Below are 20,038 nucleotides of genomic sequence, written 5' to 3' on the forward strand. Positions count from 1 at the left end.
CTTCCTATCCCATTTCTTGGTACACCCCCGAGCTTTAAAAACCTCAGTCTCCGCCAGGATACATCTATCCATTTCTTTGGCCCGTAAGGTGACAAGTGGTGGGTTCGCTCCCCCACAGCCTCTAGCCAGCTCCCGTTTCACCAGCGTATATCCCAGTGTCGTGAATTGCTGTTCAACCTCCGTAAGATGAGTCTCCTCCCAAATGTTCAACAGTCCTAGTTGTGGCGTTAATATTACTTCCTTCCCCAAAGCCGTACACATGTGGTCTGAGGCTCCCTCCCAAAGGGCACGTATCTTTGGGCAAGTCCACAGGGTATGGTAGAATGTAGCCTGCTGTCCACAACCCCTCATAAAACGGGCGTCAGGTCTAGTTCCTATTCTCGCCAAAACTGTCCCCGAGATGTATGATCGGTGGAGTATCCTAAACTGGATCAGCTGAAATCTCTGTGTAATAGCCGCTTCTCGAGAGGACATGAGGGCTGTCTGCCAATCCTCGTTGCCAGCCACTGACTTGACAAAACATAGCGTCTAGTCGCCCAATCTTTTGGGCCACTTTCATCCCAGTTCTTCTTGTTAGGTTATGGACCCTAGACTGGCTGTGCACCATGGATTATCAAGGTCGTCCCTACCTTTAGGGGCAAATCTCATGTCTCTGCCTCCCCTTCCAGATATGGCAGATTAGGGCCCATGCTTAGCTGTCACCTGGGCATTGCCCAAAAGTGCTGCTGTCTCTGAAAGCAGCTCGCAACTTGACCAACTTCAAATAGCTCTCATCCTCTACTCAAACACACTCATGCATAATAGGTAGCCAGCCAATCAGACTACAGTGCAGCACCTAATCATACAAAAACCTATTACATCATCAGCTGTTACATCATCCTTCCTTCATGGATGATGTACTTTGTTAATTTCGTCCCGGACTTGCAAACATGCCTTGTGCTCAGCAAACATGCAACCTGCTTTAGTCTGCAAGCACTAACATGCACACATACAGATACCTGTGTGCAAGGTGGCCTTCGTGTATACCAGCAGCTGCTGGAGTAGTTCAGGGAACATCTACTGAAGGACCTGTAATTGGAGTGGTGCTAGGTGAGACCTCTTCTTTTTTGAGGGCTCTTGTATTGCGCCTTCTATGTGTCCTCGGATTTCTTCCTGGACCACCTCTACAAGGCATCCCAGCTTTCGGGACCAGTCTTTATTGTGGATAGTGATTCGTTTGTTGTATTTGTCTGCCATGTCAGTCAATCCCCATGCGAAGGCACCGTTGAAAATCTATTACTGAAAAGGGAAGCTTACCTAATTCTGAAATTTAACTGCATCCAAAAAGGTCTCAACGAGATGTCCGAATTAAATCAAGCAATAAATTACCATCCGTGAGTGAGACATTTTTCAGCGTATTCTTAAACTCCCATAAGTCTGATTTCATCATTCACAATAACTGGGCCACAAATTCATCAAGAGATATTCTGCAGACTACAATTCCCATAAATCTGCTGAAAACCCCTTTGAGAGACTTCCTGTTCCCATAATTTCAAAAATTGGCAGCATCAGCACAAGCACTATTGATGGAGGAGTCACCCGTCTGAGCCAATAGTGGAAGAAGACAAAAGTAAGTGCAAATAGAATCTACTGTGAATCTTTTCTTACCAGGAACACTAAAAAGCACGTCGCTTTTAGCTAGAGCGCAAAGAACGCTACAACCGCATCTTGAGTCAATTACTACAATACACGCGCTATCCCCAGCAACTACAATGTGTGGCGTTACAATGTTTCACCATGTCCGTTGTTCTAACGAGCATGGGCAAACCTCGTCAGACATGGAAAAAGAAAGTATAGGCACTGTATGATCTAAACTAGAAAGCACAAACTTTCAAGCAAGCCACGTCTGCCACGCAATAAGTTACCATTATCAAACGCGCGTGATTCATTTATTTTTTAAAAAGAGCACAGTGAAACAATGTTACTCTTTTGCATTTTCAGAAATGGAGTAAGAAATCCAACTCACGAACACGGGTGCTTCGCGCCTAACATCGTTCCAACCAACAATAAATGCTGAATCGGCATAGACAACACCGAGCAGAAAAATAAACGATCAAGTAAGCAAATTCAGCATACGCAATGAGGTTTTAAGAATGTCACAAGTAGCGGGTTCTTAGTAACTAAACGCTTAACGCTCACTTTTTTTTAGAGTCAAAAAGAACCGCACTATGGCCACATCGTTTATGAAATACATAGAAAGGCAGTCATTCTCCTAAACCTGACGTCCCCCCCTTGACCCTGTCCTCAGGCATGTCGCTCCCCCACGCCGCACAGCACCACCTGTGTGCACGTGTCCACAGCTCGCTGCCGGTCGCTGCCGCTCCTGTGCCTCGAGGCCCCTCTGCCTCGCTCGCCTGGTATTTTTCCTTGTGCCTTGATCTCCTGTGTTGCTATTTGTCTTGATTTCTGTGCTGTTATTTGCCCCTTATTTTCCCTTTTTGCCATTTGTGCCCTGTATTTTGTTCTGTTTTGACTTGCCCTGTACTGTGCCCCTTGACTTCTGTGCCCTCGTGCTTGCCCCGCTTGCCTTCTGTGCCCTGTACCCTGCCCTGTTTTTGACTGTGCCATTGTGCTTGCCCCTGGGCCTGCTCCCTGCCCGCTCTTCCAGCCGTTTCCTTGCCGCTGTGTCCCTGCTCACCCATTCGCTGCCCCGCTCCCGCCTCCCAGCTGCTCCTCCCTCCCACCTCCCCTTATATGCCTAAGGCAAGCCCGTCAGTGCCCATCCGCGCCTGAACCACGCCCAGCGCCAGAACCCCTGGCCCCCGCGGACGCCACGATGCCCGGCTCTGCTACGATGCCAGCACCCTCCATGCACTCAACATCGGACGATCTCACACCTGCTTCATGGCCACCCCAAAACGCACGCAAGGACCCTTCATCTGCCGGAACTGCAGCTTCACCAGCATTCGACCCACAAATCCTACCACTGGGAAAGAACCCAACCACCTCAGATGCATCCTTCTCAACATCCGCTCCATCCGCAAACACACCGTTGAACTCTGGGACCTACTCTACTCAACCTCCCCTGACGTGACGTCGCCTTCCTGACAGAGACCTGTCTGAACCCCTCCTCACCACCCGACATCGCCATTGCCATCCCGGACGGCTACAAAATCACTCGCAGGGACCGCATCAACAGAGCAGGAGGAGGAATCGCTATCGTCCACAGGAACACTCTCAGAGTCTCGACCAACACCGACGACACCCTCGGCACCGCTGAACATCTGCACTTCCAGATCCACACCGATCCCAACACCACCCTCAGAGGAACCTTCGTCTACAGACCCCCCGGACCCCGGCCACAGTTCAGCGACTCCATCGCCGACTTTGTCAGTACAAACGCCCTCGCCTCCACAGACTACATCCTACTCGGGGACCTGAACTTCCACCTCGAGAACAACAACAACCGCAACTCCACCACCCTGATCGACAACCTCGCCAACCTCGGACTCGGACAACTCGTCACAACACCCACCCACTCTGCCGGCCACACGCTTGACCCCATATTCTCCGCAAGCGCCCACGTCTCCTTCAACCACACCACCGAACTTCACTGGACCAACCATCGCTGCATCCACTTCACCTTCCGGAAACCCACCACGCACCACCACACCCAACAGATCCCTCGCCGCTGTTGGAGCAAAGTCACCGAAGACCAGCTAACCACCACCCTTGCCAGGAGCCCACCCGCCGAACCCACCGACCCTGACACCACTGCCCGCAACCTCAGACAATGGATCGATGACTGCGCCAACACCCTCGCCCCGATCAGGAAACCCTCCAACAGACATGCCAACAAGAAAGCCAGCTGGTTCACTGATGACATTTAGTCCTCCAAGCAAACCTGCCGAAAGCTAGAGAAGAAATGGCACAGTGAACAGACACCGGACAGCTACACAGCCCACAAGAACGCCACCCACAGGCACCACCACCTCATCAGATCCGCCAAGAGGGCCTCCTTCATGGACCGCTTAGACAACAACGCACACAACAGCAAAGAGCTCTCTTCAACATTGTGAAGGAACTCTCCAACCCCAGCTCCAACACCAACGACATCCCACCTTCGCAAGACCTGTGAGACTCCCTTGCCACCTTCTTCCACGCAAGATCGCTGACATCCACAACAGCTTCAATGCCGCGACCGCCCCGACAACCACCGAGACCTCCATTCCCATGGCCACCATCCGCACCGACCCCCTGCTCGCCTGGACCACCATAAACGACGAAGACACCATCAAAGTCATGAACACCATCCACTTCGGATCTCCATCAGACCCATGCTCACACCACATCTTCAACAAAGCCAGCACCGCCATCGCACCCCATCTCCGGAAATCCATCAACATCTCCTTCGAAACAGTGATCTTCCCGGAGAGCTGGAAGGACACCGAATCAACGCCTTACTCAAGAAACCCAAGGCTGACCCCAAGGACCTCAAGAACTTCCGGCCCATCTCCCTGCTCCCGTTTCCGGCGAAGGTCATCATGAAGACCGTAAACAGACAACTGACCCGCTACCTCGAGGAGAAAAGCATCCTGGACCCGTCCCAGTAAGGGTTCCGCAGCAACCACAGCACTGAAACTGCCCTTATCGCCGCCACCGACGACATCAGGGCCCTGCTGGACAATGGAGAAACCGTGGTCCTCATCCTTCTGGACCTGTCAGCTGCCTTCGACACCGTCTGCCACCGCACCCTACGCACACGCCTCCACGACGCTGAAATCCAAGACAAGGCCCTGGACTGGACCACCTCCTTCCTCTCCGGCAGAACCCAGAGCGTCTGCCTCCCCCCTTTCCGCTCTGAAGCCACCGAGATCATCTTCGGCGTACCTCAGGGCTCATCCCTCAGCCCAACACTGTTCAACATCTACATGGCAGCGCTCGCCTACGTCGCCCGACTGCATGACCTCAACATCATCTCCTACGCCGACGGCACCCAGCTGATCGTCTCCCTCACCAAGGACCCCCTAATCGCCAAAACTAACCTCGACGAAGGAATGAAAGCCGTCGCTGAGTGGATGAAGAACAGCCGACTGAAGTTAAACTCGGACAAGACGGAAGTCCTCATCCTCGGCTCCACCCCCTCGGCCTGGGACGACTTCTGGTGGCCGACCGCACTGGGAACAGCCCCAACACCCACCGACCACGCTCGCAACCTAGGGTTCATCCTCGACCCTACTCTCTCCATGACAAAGCAGGTCAATGCCGTCTCGTCCTCCTGCTTCAACACCCTCCTCATGCTCCGCAAGATCTACAGGTGGATCCCCACCGAAACAAGAAGAACGGTCACCCAGGCCCTCGTCACCAGCAGGTTGGACTACAGAATCGCCCTGTACGCAGGAGCCTCGGACAAACTCCTGAAACGACTCCAGCGCATTCAAAACGCCTCTGCTCGCCTGATTCTCGACATTCCTCGCCGCAGCCACATCACACCCCACCTGAGAGCCCTGCACTGGCTCCCCGTCAACAAGAGGATCACCTTCAAGCTCCTCACCCACGCACACAAGGCTCTCCACAACACTGGACCAGCATACCTCAACAGACGACTCAGCTTCTACACCCCCAACCGCCAGCTCCGCTCCGCCGACCTCGCCCTCGCCACAGTCCCCTGCATCAGAAGAGCGACATCCGGCGGCAGTTCATTCTCCCACCTCGCCGCCAAGGCCTGGAACAGCCTCCCCATCCTCCTACGGCAGACCCAGGACCTGCTAACCTTCAGAAGACTCCTCAAGACCTGGCTATTCGAGCAGTAGCAGCAACCCCCCTCCCCCCAGCGCCTTGAGACCCTCACGGGTAAGTAGTGCGCTTTACAAATGTCCTGATTGATTGATTGACTTCCAAGAAAGATACTGGGAAAAGTCTTGTTTGCAAGTAAGCTTATTTTTGCCCATAAAAAATTCCAATATACCAGAAAGGAGGTTTAATAAGCAGACAATATTCACCAATAATTGCTATCATTCAGGTCACAAGGCAGATGCATGAAAGTCGCGCTGAACAATCAAAACGTGCAGCAGAGAAAATAAAGTTTACGCCTCCATCATAAACAAGGTACATAATAACTTCTTTATGAGGCCATAAACCTATTGAAGAGAAGGGCATCATTAGTGTTAAATACATTGTTTTTTTCTTTTCTTTTTTAATTCTCACAGATTACACCGTGGTTCAGCCCTGACGATAATCCCTAAAGTTACTAGGGGATTGGAAACGCGTCAGCATTTTCCTTTTTTCTATGAGGGATAGGAGTTACAAAGAACTCTGGAGAGGGTCGTCAATACAAATATATCCCCACAGAGACTCAAACAAACTGGTTTCCCCATAGGTTGTTTCTCTCTAAACAGAAGCCTAGTATAAGGCATTTTGAGGGAACTCATGTTTGACATATTTAGACTGGTGTAATTGTTTTCAATCATATGAATGTTATTTTTCATTGTTCTGTTATAAATCTCACATCGTCTTTAGTATTGTTCTTTTGTATATTTAATAAAATTTTGTCTGTAAAATGAGTATTGTACCTTTCCAATGGCACATTGAAAATTGAAATTGTTTTATAAAATGTCTTAAATGAAGCAAAGTGTTTAAGCAGGGTACAGTGACTAGGTGCATTGTTCCTCAAGTCTGCTGAAAAAAATAGCAGCCTCAAAAAGTGGTGGCCAGGTAATTCTTTTTTATTAACTTTATCACATCCCACCAGGCTCCCTAGGCGGACGTAACCCCCTTTGTAAACAATGTCAGACAACAGGGCAGGTCTAGTTCAATTTGCAGGCTGATGTTCATACCCTGAGAAGAGTGGGCAGTAGTTTGCAGGAATCCTCTCATGATTTATTTCTTCCGTCCTGCAAAATGGTGCTACACAGCGACAGCCCTTGCAGGAGTGAAAACGGACGAGCCACCCAGGGAAGGAGGAAGCATGAACTCTGTCTCTCGCTGCAGCAGTTTAATAATCCGTTGGCCCTGAGGGCAGTTAAAAATGGATGCAACCGTAGCCTGGCAGCCCCTGGTACCTGTCCAGCCTATGCCCCAGTAGCAGGAAGGTGCAGAGAGGTGGGCAGTGGCTGTTTGCGCAGGTAAGTCCGGTGGGGCAGGCGGGGTTTTGTGGGAAGGGGGAAAGTCAGCAGAGAAAAATAAATAAATGAATAAATCCTATTCCGTCATCTGTCGACATGCCCCGGCCCCTTTCCACCGACATACCATGCTTACCTGCAAGTACCGCTGCTGGAGGTGGGAAATAGAGTGGATGCTTGGGTGAGAGGTGTGTACTAGGTCGCCAATTTTGCCTGTTGTAAAACAGGGCTGTTCACTTTTGGAGCAGTTTCCGGTCTCGCTTTGTACTACTTACCTGTGATAGAAGTGATGCTGTACATATCCAGCAATGTGATAACAATGATGTTGTATATACCCAGCAATGTGATAAAGATCCAGTGAAAGGCCAGGATAAACATTTCACAAATCAACAATTACTCAAAAATGGGCCCATATACACATTCACGTTTCCTGACTGTTTCGCTGGGGGTCAAGTTTTATTTCACTTTGATCTGAATTAGTCAATGTCTAACTAACCTTCACAAGTCAACACTCTTCCTTTTGTCAATGGGCCATTAGTCGAGTAGTTGATGGTGATATTAACAAATTCACTAATCTATCTAGCTTGGGCGATACTATCGGGATTATCCTAGGGGGAGATTTTAATGCAAAACTTAAAGATACACATCATGGTGTAGAGACACTTAACCAAGGTTCCTCCTCTCGTAGGGGCGCAGAGTTGGCTGCGTTCCTAAGTTCACATGACTTGGTTAACATTATGGAGCAGATGCTTCCAGCACACGCCATATAACTATCAACCCCCGACATTCAGAGGTAGGGGTCAATCCTCTATAATAGATTTTGTTCTGTGTTTGTGGATTACTTAACGGGCGCTGAGGTTATTGCGACGATTCATGGGGATCACAACCCCATTAAATTAGCATTGAAATTGGCACCTCGACCCGTGTTTCCAGTTGAATGTGGGGCTAAAGACTTAATGCCATCCACTGATAATTTGAGACTAATATGGAGGGGTGTTGATAATGACGAACTGTTTAAGTTACTAGTGAAGGATAATCTGCCCCTTATTAACTCATGTCTGTTATTCAAAACTCCGCACCTAGAGATAGTCAATGATTTCTCTAAACTTTGTACGGTCATCAAAACCTTACTGTCGAAGCCCGCTTCTTTGAGGAAGCAGGGCCCTAGATGGTTTGATGACAAATGTTCATTGGTGAATACGAACCTACGTAGGGCCCTTTCAGCCAAACCCAGGTGTGTCCCAGATGTGAAATTGGCAAGGGAGAATTATAATGCAGCGGTTAGCATCAGGAAGGGAGTACTCTTAAACGATCACTGGGAAACCTTATCTTAGGCAGCCATAAATAACAAGCATTTACAATGCAATGGTCTCGGCATTGTTAACGTTAGAGCTATTGGCATTGCTCATGACATTATTTTTGTTTTTAAAACATCTGTCTCTCTCACCAAAATAAGTCTTTTTTTTGTGAGAGAGAGAGAGATGTTTTTAAAACAAAAATAATGTCATGAGCAATGCCAATAGCTCTAACTTTAACAATGCCGAGACCATTGCATTGTAAATGCTTGTTAAGATATTTCAGTAGCCTATAAACATTGTCCCATCCACTAAAACATGTTTGTTGTAGCTATCAGGTTTAGTCACAATTTATCATTCTACTTTCTTGAATTGGCTCTAAGGATAGCTCCGCCCCATTGTTTGAAGTGTAACTATGTGAATGAGTTCCTTTTAGATTTACTGTATGCAACGTTATGTGTTTATCTTTAAAATTGTGGTGAGTTCCAAGGATTGTTCACTTAAATCATAGTGCACTTTTCACAGGTGCATTGTTATAAATCCTTTTTGTTTCTTATTTGATTCTCCTTGCACCGAAGACCTTTCCCTTGACTTATTTACCTCTTCCTAAGTATTCCTTATAAAAGATAACACAGTGCCAGTTATACCATCGCGATTAGGTTTTGATAGAGAATCGGGCTCTCATGCTTTAAAGAAAATAGTTTTCTTCTACGAGCAGGCTGTGAGACACCAAATGCCACTGCCACCTATTTCAAAATGAAGTAAGAAATTGAACTACATTCAGAGAGGCTTCCACAATGCCTTTTGAACTAATAAAGCACAAAATTCAAGTGAGTCTGCCCGCTGTTGTTGAGATGTGAGCAGATACCCCCACTCTCCAAACCTCCACCCCAAATGTAGTGCCACATTTGCTGCACTTTCTAGGATTTCCACCAGACAGTTTCATAATGTCATCAATGGTATTTAATATCTTGGTCGGTAAAAAAATAAGCAGAATCTCATAAAGCTGGTATTCTTAGCCCTTAGTTAAGTATCCTTGACTAATAATTAAGTAATAAAAGACGAGCCAAGTTACAAATGACTCTTAAAAACAACAAACAGTCGGTATTTTACTCTTGGAAATGTAGCTAGCAACTCACATGTTCGAAAGAAAGTTACCCCATCCAGGCAATCTAATTCACAGGTTGTTCCTTCTACCTCTCCATAACGAAAGCCACAATGTTTAAAGCTCGCAGAGGAGAAGCTGAGTCCGGCACCCACCTCTCACGTAACGCACTACATACTTTTAAGCGAGGCATATCAAAGAATGGCGGTTCCCGCCTTTGAATGAATGCGCAGCGTTTGTGGAGAACTCAAAGTGCGCGGAGGTGGAAAAAAAATCACACCAGCCTAACTTTGTGCCACATCCCAGATTCTTTATTGGTATGGCAATACAAATACTGTCAAGGTACATATATGGGGAGAAGAGCAGCTCTAAGTAAACACCTCAAGTTAAAAGTTTAAGGTGTGGCAAGAAAAGATTGTTTTCCGTGCAAGTGTTCTCAAGTCTTGCAGAATATAGGAGTTTTTAAGAACGAAGACTGCACGTTCCTCTTTTATGGTACTCTGTGAAGCAAGTCTTTGTAATGTTTGCCCTTTGCCTTTATGTTTTGTTTTAACCGAAACTGACAAAACAGTTAAGGGGCTCTAGCCTATTGATGCTTCAGAGAGAACATGTGGCACGTTCACTTACCAGTTATGTGTATATTCAAAATTTTGCCCGTTTTTCCCCATGGCAAGAGCAGGCTGTAAGGATGCCCCATTGTTTATTCAACACCTGCACACGCCGCATAGAGTAGACTTGTCTGTCCCTGCAAGACCGTCACAAAGTATTTCTGCAGTCACAGATAATCATATCTTTTAACACTTCGCCACATTACCATACGTTTTGTCCTCTAACACTAACACATATTCACCAAAGATGCACACAGTTGATCACTAGAAGAGAGTCACGCATTCAGCAGCATGGACCGGGCTGCCCTATATTTGCAGACAGAACTAGTGAGAGCAGGCGGGCAACTAGAGCCAAATTTCGGGGGGGTGGGGGGCTGAAAAAGATTTCAGGGGGGGGGCTAAGTCTACCAGCCATAGGCAGAGTAGCTGTAAGAAGGGGTGAAAAGTAACACAGCAAAAGCCTCATTAACGAGTAAATGGTCTTTAAAGACCTGTGAAGTACTCGGGTGCGGCTGCAATTAGACGGACGCCAGCCCGCGAGGCTGTCTCGGCCGGGCTGTCACACACGACGGGGGGGGGCTGAAGCCCGGTGAGCCCATGGGTGTTGCGCGCCTGAGTGAGAGTCACGTTACCAGAAGAACCACAGGTTCGTATATTTGACCTTACATCACTTGCTTCACAGTAACTTCACATCCCGTTTCTAGCAAGTTACACAATCTTTACTTACTTACTCCTTTTAGTTTGAATAACTCTATGGCCGGCCTGCTGAAGTGCTGCTTGCGTCTTCTGTGGCAGATCAGACTGCGGCTGTGCAGCATGCTGGGGTGGGCGGGGCCGCAGGAGAAACGAAAGTGGGGAGAGACTCGCCTGCACCCTATTCATGTGTTCCCAACAGAGCGGCAGTGCCCTGTCCTAGGGCAGGTCTTCTCTCGCTGCAGCAATGGCGGGGCCGCGGAGCCAGGTCTGGGCATGGTTCTGCAGGCTGCCTTTACAGCAGCGCTGCTGCCCCGACCCCACTGCCAGGCAGCCCCCTTAGGGATCATTGGCGTTAGTGCCTCCACCATGCGCCCGGATAGACAGTGACCACACTGTCATCTTGTGAAAGCTTTCCGGAGCTCGCACCGCGCAGGACAACCATAAGCTGCTCCACCAGCTACCCACCGGGTGCATCCTGAGCACTCAATGCCCGCCCTTGCATGGTGTTGACCCAGCACCTGTCCTAAGCAACATTTGTCATTTGTGGGGAAAGAATGTTCCAGAAAAACACTAGTCTCAGCAGACGTGGGGAATCGCTTGGCCGGGCCCAGGAGGAATGGTTTTAAAACGGACTATACGCTGTTCGCAGCATTTCACGGAGCATTTCACAGAGAAACGCAGCGTCCTTTTCGGATTCGGGGGCGTGTTTTGCTGTTGTCTCCTCCTTGAGACTTCTCGCAAAAAACACGCCCCCCGATCCGAAAAGGACGGGGCCTGTTTGGAATGACTGACCTCTTCTCCAGTGGCTGGCCAGTATTTACGAGGCCAGCCAATGGAGAACAGGGGAGAAGAGGGGCGGGTTAAAGCCCCTCTTCTCCAAGTCATAAAATCTCCGACTTCCGGTTCTGCCTTTCGGCAGACCGGTAGTCCTCGACCTAAAAAGGGTCACATTTTTGGTCTGCTGTAAGGGATCTCCGATCCACAGAACAGTTACTAACCCCCATCAGCTGCACCATATCCAGTGAGTCTTGGATAAACCACTTTTCTAATATTTACGCCACTTCTTCATCGGAGATGGACCTGTACGAATTTGGGCCATCCGCTGGCATCCTGATAACACTCCTCGAAGTAGAGGAAGCAATTCATCACAGCATCGGGAATAAGGCCCCCGGCCCAGATGGGTTACCGATAGATTTAATTAAATGGAACCCGGATTTCTGGGCCCCGCTCCTTTTGAACGTTTTTAACAATGTAATGCATGCCCCGCTACCTAGCACTTGGGCAAAGAGCATTATTGTCCCAATATTTAAAAAGGGGGATCGGTCTCAGCCTAGCAATTATAGGCCGATCTCATTGATTGATAATACCCTTAAAATTTTGGGCAGAGTTTTATACAAAAAGATCCTGGAATGGTCAGAGGAGTTTAGTATTCTAGAGCCTTGCCAGTTAGGTTTCCGTAGCAAGGTTGGTACTAATGAACAATGCCTTAATCTCAACCTTGTAATTGGGAAGTATACTATTGCTCGGAACTCCCCGGTCTATTTGGCCTTAATGGATTTGTCCTCAGCATTTGACCTTGTGAATAGGTCAAGGCTGTGGGCTATTCTACTGGCCTATGGGCTGGATGAGCCACTGGTTCATTTTCTGGCATATCTCCATAAAGACCTCGAGGCTCAGGTGAGGATAGGTAGTGGGGGAGAGGTCTCGGGAGTCATTAAGGTCGGAAGGGGGGTCAGGCAGGGATGTGTCCTAGCCCCCCTCCTTTTTATTATTTATATTAATGGTCTAAATAAGTCTTTGGTACCTGTGACCCAAGATGTCCCCATGATTCTCGGGAGACCTCTTCCTGTACTACTTTACGCAGATGATGCGGTTCTTATCAGCCGCACTCCTAATTCTTTACGTATCCTAGTACAGTCCTTTGTTAAATTCATGGATAGTTTGGACTTGTGCGTTAATTTTAAAAAATCATTTTTAATGTCCTGTGGCCCTAGAAAACGCCAGCTTAGTTCTAATGTCGCCGGCAATCAAAAATTGACAAGTACCTGTAAATTTCCTTATCTCGGAGTAGTCTTTGCTGCGAACTGCTCCTGGACTGAGCATCTTAGTCACGCCAGGAGCAAGTTCTCAAAGACTATTAATTCTATTTTTAGTTTTCCCCACCCAAAGAACACAGGTGCTATTTTAGCTATTTTAAATTTTTTTAAATTACAATGTGTCCCTGTGGCCACGTACGGAGCTGAGATTTGGGGCACCGCAGATAGTTCCTGCATTCAGCAGGAAGAAAACCGGTTTTGTAGAAAGCTGTTGAGTATCCCAATCTCGACCCCACAATACATTTGCCACAAGGAATTGAATTTAAATTATATATCTGATTTTATACGCGCTCGCCCAGCTCTCTTCTGGCTATCAGTCTGGAAGAATCAGGCAGATACCTTAACTAAAAACATCATAACAGACTGTTTGAAGTGTGAGAAGGGGATGGATATTCCTTTGCTATCCGGAGTGTATCAAAGCTTATGCAGCGTCAATAAGGGCTGCATTTTCTTAAATTCTAGTGAAGCAGAAACTGTAAATAAAAGAGAACTTAGAAGCGCTCTCTATTCATTATATAACACCGTAAGAACTGTGTCGGAATCAAATAAACCTACTGTTGCCAGTTATATGGCCTACGAACGGCACTGCTACCCCCTACCAAATTATCTCACCTTACCTATGAGTCGGTGGGAAAGGAGCCTCTTATTCCGCCTGAGGGCTGGGACAGTTAAATTTGCTTTGTGTTTCCCATTGGGTTATCATCCAAAACTCGATTCACTACCCTGCCCATGTGACGGGGTGAGTGGCCAATCAATTCAACACTTTCTGTTTTTCTGCAAATATTACATGAAATATATCAAGTGGCTTCTTTTCCCATTTTTTAATAAGAGCAGGCCTATTAGTTTAGTTTCTGCTTATTCATGTATGCTTGCCTTGGCTGATGAAGACCTGGTTTTTCGTCTAAGCACATTTTTGAGAATTGTCACCAGGGCGCGTAAGTCAATGTCTAATCACTGAGTTTTATTCACGTACGGACAGTTCTTAGCCATCGATTGGATTGGTTTTATATATTAGTGATTTATTTATTATTGAGGACTCTTGTTTTATTCTGTCATCCGAATTTTATGATATTCTGTTTATACAACAGTAATTCTAACTATTATGTATTGTTACTTTTTTCCCCTGTCATTTTTAACCATTGTCGTACTTTTATGGATACTATGTTTATCCGAATAAAGTTTTGTGAACTGAACTGAACACTAATCTATCTTATAACTTTCTTTTTTTTTTTTTTTTTTTTTTTTTTTGAAAAAGTTTTTATTGAGCAACAATTCGGTCACAAGTATGGGCCTACAACCACCCGGGCCGGCCGCTAGGTACATAAGGAAATATACACATATCAAAGTTGCAATCCGTTCCCAGGGCACTGCCCCGCAGTGGCTCAAGATAGTTCTCGAAACAGCAAGCGTCAGTCCAACAGTAACAGAAACAAAAGAAAAACAATAAAAACAAAAGGCGAGTTACGAGGGATACCAGTGCGGTTCAGGCTCCCCCCGGGAAACTCCAGTCAGAACATTTGAGCAATCCGCTAAAGAGAGGAGTACCGGGAGGCCGGGGACGGAGGGGGGGGGGGGAAAGGGGGGTCAAGGAAGATGAACGTCCCTATGTAGTTGTTACAAAAAGCGCCAGGAACCGTCGAGGGTCAGGGGGACATGGCGATATCAGTGTCTACCAGGGGGGGCGTACAGATGCCTCCGCGATACGCATTCCATTGGCCCCAAATTCTACCCCATGCCCCCGGCTTGCCACGGGCCACATACACTGTCTTCTCCCGAAACATACACCAGTCCATATTCTCCTTCCATACTGACACGGTGGGCGGCCGTTGAGCGCCCCAAAGTTGCGCTATATCCCTCTTGGCAATCATGTTCCCTAGGGCCGCCCACCGATTCTGAGCCGCGTTGTAGTCATTGGGCTCCCACACATTCAGGACACAGCGACGCACCTCCGGCAGCAGTACAACCCCGGTGACCTGTCCCATAACCGTGTGGACCCGGCGCCAATAGTCCGCCACCTCGCGACACTCCCAAAGGATATGAAGAAAGGTGGCGCTGAGCCCGCAGCCTCGTTTACAGAGCCCGTCGTCGGAAAATCCCATCGCGACCAAGCGCGGACCCGTAACATACACCCGATGGAGAATCTTGAGCTGTACCAACCGGAGACGAGCCGGAATGGCAACCTCCTTGGGGGACGACAGTGCAGACTGCCAGTCTTCGTCATCCAATTCGACCCCATCCCCAGTCCAAGCCTCCCGAAGGCGCTCCAGGAGATCCGCCCGGTGATTAATCAATTTTTTATAAATTAAAGAAATAGTACTATCAGGGACATGTCCGTCAAGCACGCGGTCCTCGAGGGGCGAGGAAACAGGGATCTTGGTCCCCTCCCCGAAGACCGAGAGCAGGGCGTGTCGAACCTGGGCGTAGCGGAAGAACTCCCTGTCGGTCAGCTCGTATTCGGCCTGGAGCACCGCGAAAGTCTTGACCGCGCCCTTGTGCCACAGGTCTCCCACCTTGCTGATACCAATCGTGTCCCACTGGTCAAACCCCTTGGTGGTCCACAAGCTGCCCAGGCGGTCGGAGGCAAACAAGGGAGTAGCACATGTCATTCGCTCACTCCAGCCCGTGGCCGCAGTGGCAGCCCTCCAGGTCCGCACAGCGATCTTAGTAGGACCCGTAAGGGTCCGGTCAGCCAGGCGGGAATAAAGTGCCCTGTTGTAGTTCCCGCCGGGAAGCAGGAACTTGTCCATCTCATACGCCGGATTCAAGCCGGGCGCATACGTGGCGTGGTTAATGGCAGATAGCTGCGAGGCCCAATAGTACCTGCGAATGTCAGGAAGCGCGATGCCCCCGTCATACCAGGGGAGAGTGAGCTTGGCAAGAGCAATACGCGCCCGGCCGTTCCACACCAGTCTCCTCTGCAGGCTCTCCACCTCCCGAAAGTAGGCCACTGGGATAACGTCAAAGGAGTTCTGGAGTGCATAGAGGAACCTGGGAAGGGACATCATTTTAAACAGCGCGGCCCGACCCAGCGGGGACAGGGGCAGCCTGCACCACCGGGCCGTGTCCTCCCGCAGCCGCCGAAGTGGACGCAGAAGATTCTGCTCGTAGCGAGCCACCGGGTCCAGCGAAACGTATATCCCCAGGTACTTAAAGCCGCTCAGAGATATTTGAATCGGGAGCCGAGGCGGCAGGAGAGGAGGACCACCAGCGATGGGATAAACGCAGGATTTAGACCAATTGATCGTGAGACCCGAATTGTTCCCAAAGGAGGTCAGAACGTCAAAGAGGACGTTGAGTGACTGCCGCGGTGAGGTGAGATACAGGAGAATGTCGTCCGCATACAGCGAGACCCGATCTTCAAAGCCCGGGCCCCACCGGATCCCTCTAAGCGAGGGCTCCCAACGGAGCCAGGCAGCGAGTGGCTCCAGGGCGAGAGCAAAAAGCAACGGGGACAACGGGCACCCCTGCCTCGTGCCCCTGCCGAGGGCAAAGGGCCGAGAGACCCGCCCATTCACCACCACTTGAGCCATGGGTCCCGTGTAAAGGAGCCTCACCCAGCCAATAAATCCCTCCCCAAAGCCGAATTTATCCAAGACGGCCCAGAGGAATGGCCACTCAATAGTGTCAAATGCCATCGTGGCATCCAAAGAGACCAGCACGGCCGGCTCGGTGAGGAGCTCCGCCCTGGCGAGGACCCCGTGCAGACGCCGCAAGTTAAGAGCGGTGTTGCGGTGCGGGATGAAGCCGCATTGGTCCGGATGAATAAGGTCGCACACGACACTCAACAATCGATTGGCCAGGACTTTCGCCAGGATTTTAGGCTCTGCATTGAGCAGTGAAATAGGCCGGTAAGAGGTACAGCGGTCACGCGGCTTGCCCTCCTTGGGGAGAACGACTATAGTGGCCAAGCGCTGGTCGGCCGGAAGGGAACCCGCCGCAAGAGAGTCGCGGAACATGCGGCCGAGGAAGGGCGCAAGCTTATCAGGACGCAATTTGTATAGTTCAATGGGCAGACCGTTAGGACCCATAGCCTTGCCCGAGCGAAGGGAACGAATCGCGGTCGCTATTTCATCCGACGATAAGGGGGCGTCCAGCCGCTCCCGGTCCTCAACGGACAGGCCGGGCAGAGCAATATCTCTCAATAGGAGGCGAGAGTCATCTTCGTCCCTGTCAGTCACCGGGGAGTACACCGCCCGGAGGTGGTCAGCGAAGCATTCCACAATCTCATCCGGTTCAGTCACACACCCACCATCCGCAGCACGCAACTCGGGGACCACGCGATTCACTCTCTCCTTTTTGTCCAGCCACGCAATCAACTTTCCCGCCTTGTCCCCCGCGTCATACAATCGGCCCTGCTGCTCCCTATACATAGTTTTGGCCGCGTCAGTGACCAGGGACCTATATTCGAACTGTTTCAGGCTAAGGGCATGTAGCCCGTCCGGAGTAATATTCGCCTCCAAGGCCGACTCCAGCCCCGAGACGTCAGTCTCCAGCTTCACCACCGCCTCGCTCCTAACCTTCTTGGCCACCACTATCTGGGCGAGGGCGTGTCCGCGTATAACAGTTTTAAAGGCTTCCCAAAGGGACAACGCAGACGACACCGACCCCTCGTTTTCACTGAAGTATTGGTCCATGGCCTTAACCAGGCTGTCACGAGTCACAGGGTCCCGCAGGTACCAGGGGTTAATGGGAGCTATCCGCCCTGCGGACCGCGGCCCGGTGTCAAAGAGAAGCCACAGCGGAGAATGGTCGGAGATACCACGCGCCAGGTGTCTGACCTCTCGAATCCGACCAGTCTGCGCCGCTGGCATAAGGAAGTAGTCTAACCTGGAGAGACTCCCATGCGCCCCCGAATGAAAGGTGAACTGGCACTGGGTCGGATGCAGTAGTCTCCAACTATCCACCAAGCCGAAGGTCTCCAACATCCCACCCAGCCATGACTGGGCAGCGGGGAGGGTCCTCGGTGGGTGACGATCCAGTTCACCCGAAACCACAGAATTAAAGTCCCCGCCCATGAGCAGGAGGCCGTCCGGGAGGTCAAGCAGCATTCGACCCAAATCAGCAAAGGTGGAGTTCTGGAGGCCCGGGGGGACGTAGACTGAAACCAGGGTAAGGGGCTGCCCCTCCCACCTCCCAATCAGACACACATAGCGCCCTCTGTCATCCGAGACTATCCTCGTGATCTCCACCGGAAGGGAGGTTCGCAGGAGAATGCCCACCCCCCTGGAGCCAGTTGTGAAACCAGAATGGGCTACGAGGCGGTATCCCCCTCTGTGCATCGCATGGCAGACATTGCCGACCAAATGCGTCTCCTGGAGAAACACCACATCAGGAGTCAAACGGCGCAAATATTGCAGTACAACACCCCGCTTAATACGGTCCCCCAACCCATTGACGTTCCACGACATAAGCCTCAACCCGTCTCCCCCCATCCCCTCCAATAGAGCAAGAAGCCCCCAGCCCGCAGCACCGCTCCCAAACATAAACAAAAATCAATTCCTCGCCCTGCAAACAAAAAACACACAACTAAACAACCCCTCCTCCCCCCCAACCCCACCCCAAGTCCACCGCCCCCCACCCTGCACCCCTGCGGGCCTAAGACCCCCCCCAACTTGCAGTGTGCCTGTCGCCCCGCTAACCCCATTCTACAAAAAGACCCCGGAGGAGGAAAGGGACCCGAACCCGCCCGCACCCCTCACGGGTCCTGGTAAAACACAGTATGCAAAAGAAGTAAGACCCAACTGTACAGTGCAAAAACGCAAAAGCAAGGACCAAAGGTCAGTCTAAGGGGACCCGTCACCTGCGGTGCCCCCAGAGGGCCCGGGCCGGCCACCCCCGTCCGGCAGCGAGTCCAGCCAGTCACTTGCGGCCACAGGAGTGTCAAAAAAGACTGTCCGCTCTCCATGCTCCACTCGAAGTTTCGCCGGGTAGAGCATCGAATACTTCAGGCCTAGCTCGCGGAGACGGCGCTTCACCCCCTGGAATCCCATCCGCTGTTTCTGGACCAGTTGCGTGAAGTCCGGGTAAAAGTTGACGGTCGAGTTCTCGTAGCGGACCGGGCCACGGGTCCGTGAAGCCTGCAGAATAGCATCGCGGTCCCTGTAGTGGAACAGTTTAGCCACGATAGGCCTCGGGGGGGCCCCCGGCCGCGGCCGGCCGCCAGGAACCCGATGGGCCCGCTCCACAGCGAAGAATTTACTTAGGCCAACCGGGGACAGCTGCTGCAGGATAAGTTCCTCGACCACGAGGTCCACCGGGCGGCTGTCGGAGGACTCCGGTACCCCAATGATACGGATATTGTTGCGTCGGGCCCGTCCCTCGAAGTCCTCAAGCCGCCGGGCCATGTGGTCGTTGACCACTCTAATGTCCCCAAGCGCGGCCCGCAGATCCGACACCTCCGCACCCAAGGTGGAGGTCCGTGTATCAAGGGCCTGGACCTTCTCGTTGGTTTTAGAGAGGTCGGCCCGAATCAGGGTGACGTCGATCGCGACAGTGTCGATCTTACGGGCCAGGGCCTCATATTGCGTCGCGATAGTTTCCCTGATGCCCTCGATGGCGCCCATAATGTCCTGTAGGGAAGGTTCCGCAGCGACGGTCGTGCCTCCCCCCGCAGCATCCGGGGAGAGGCCAGCAGCGCCAGGGGACCCCCTGCCCTGGGTATAGCGGTCCATGTTGTTGCTCTGGACCGCTCCCCCGCGTAGTGAAGCCTTGGTCTTGCGCCCCTCCGGTCCCCCTTTGCCCGCCATGTGAGCGCCGTCACTCAATGGGACCTCCGATCAAGGGGTGCACGGGTGCCAGAGAAAGGATCACAAACTGTCGGTGTAGGGGTCGGAGGCGTCAGACCCGTCCGTAGCAGATGGAAGCAAACCTCGGGCAGAGGCCCAAGAGGCACCCCGCCACCTTGAGCACGCACGCCAGCTGATCTCCTGAAGGCCAAAATCGAAACCGAAAGTGCTGAATCGGTGACTGGCACCGCGCTGAGGCCGCTGTTGTTCAATTGAAGCCCGGCCCCACGGGTCACCTCCACCCCGGCCTCCTCCGTCGGGTGGGTCCCAAAAGTTCCGGCGACGATAACTCAGGATTCCCAGGTCCGATTAGAATTTTGGAAAGAGATATATAGTCAGCTGGTCTTCTTCTC

The 20,038-nt window shown here is 50.9% G+C and overlaps 1 long non-coding RNA gene across 1 annotated transcript; it reads left to right on the top strand.

Moving 5' to 3' along the window:
* Positions 1-1,544: 1,544 nt before the first annotated feature.
* On the top strand, positions 1,545-6,275 carry LOC146860072 (uncharacterized). Its single transcript, XR_014979091.1, has 4 exons — positions 1,545-1,609; positions 1,981-2,096; positions 6,002-6,087; positions 6,189-6,275. It is a non-coding gene; the product is annotated as an uncharacterized LOC146860072 (long non-coding RNA).
* Positions 6,276-20,038: the final 13,763 nt, after the last annotated feature.

Source organism: Triturus cristatus, chromosome 3_1 (genome assembly GCF_964204655.1).
Source record: "Triturus cristatus chromosome 3_1, aTriCri1.1, whole genome shotgun sequence".
In the NCBI taxonomy this organism is placed as follows: domain Eukaryota; kingdom Metazoa; phylum Chordata; class Amphibia; order Caudata; family Salamandridae; genus Triturus; species Triturus cristatus.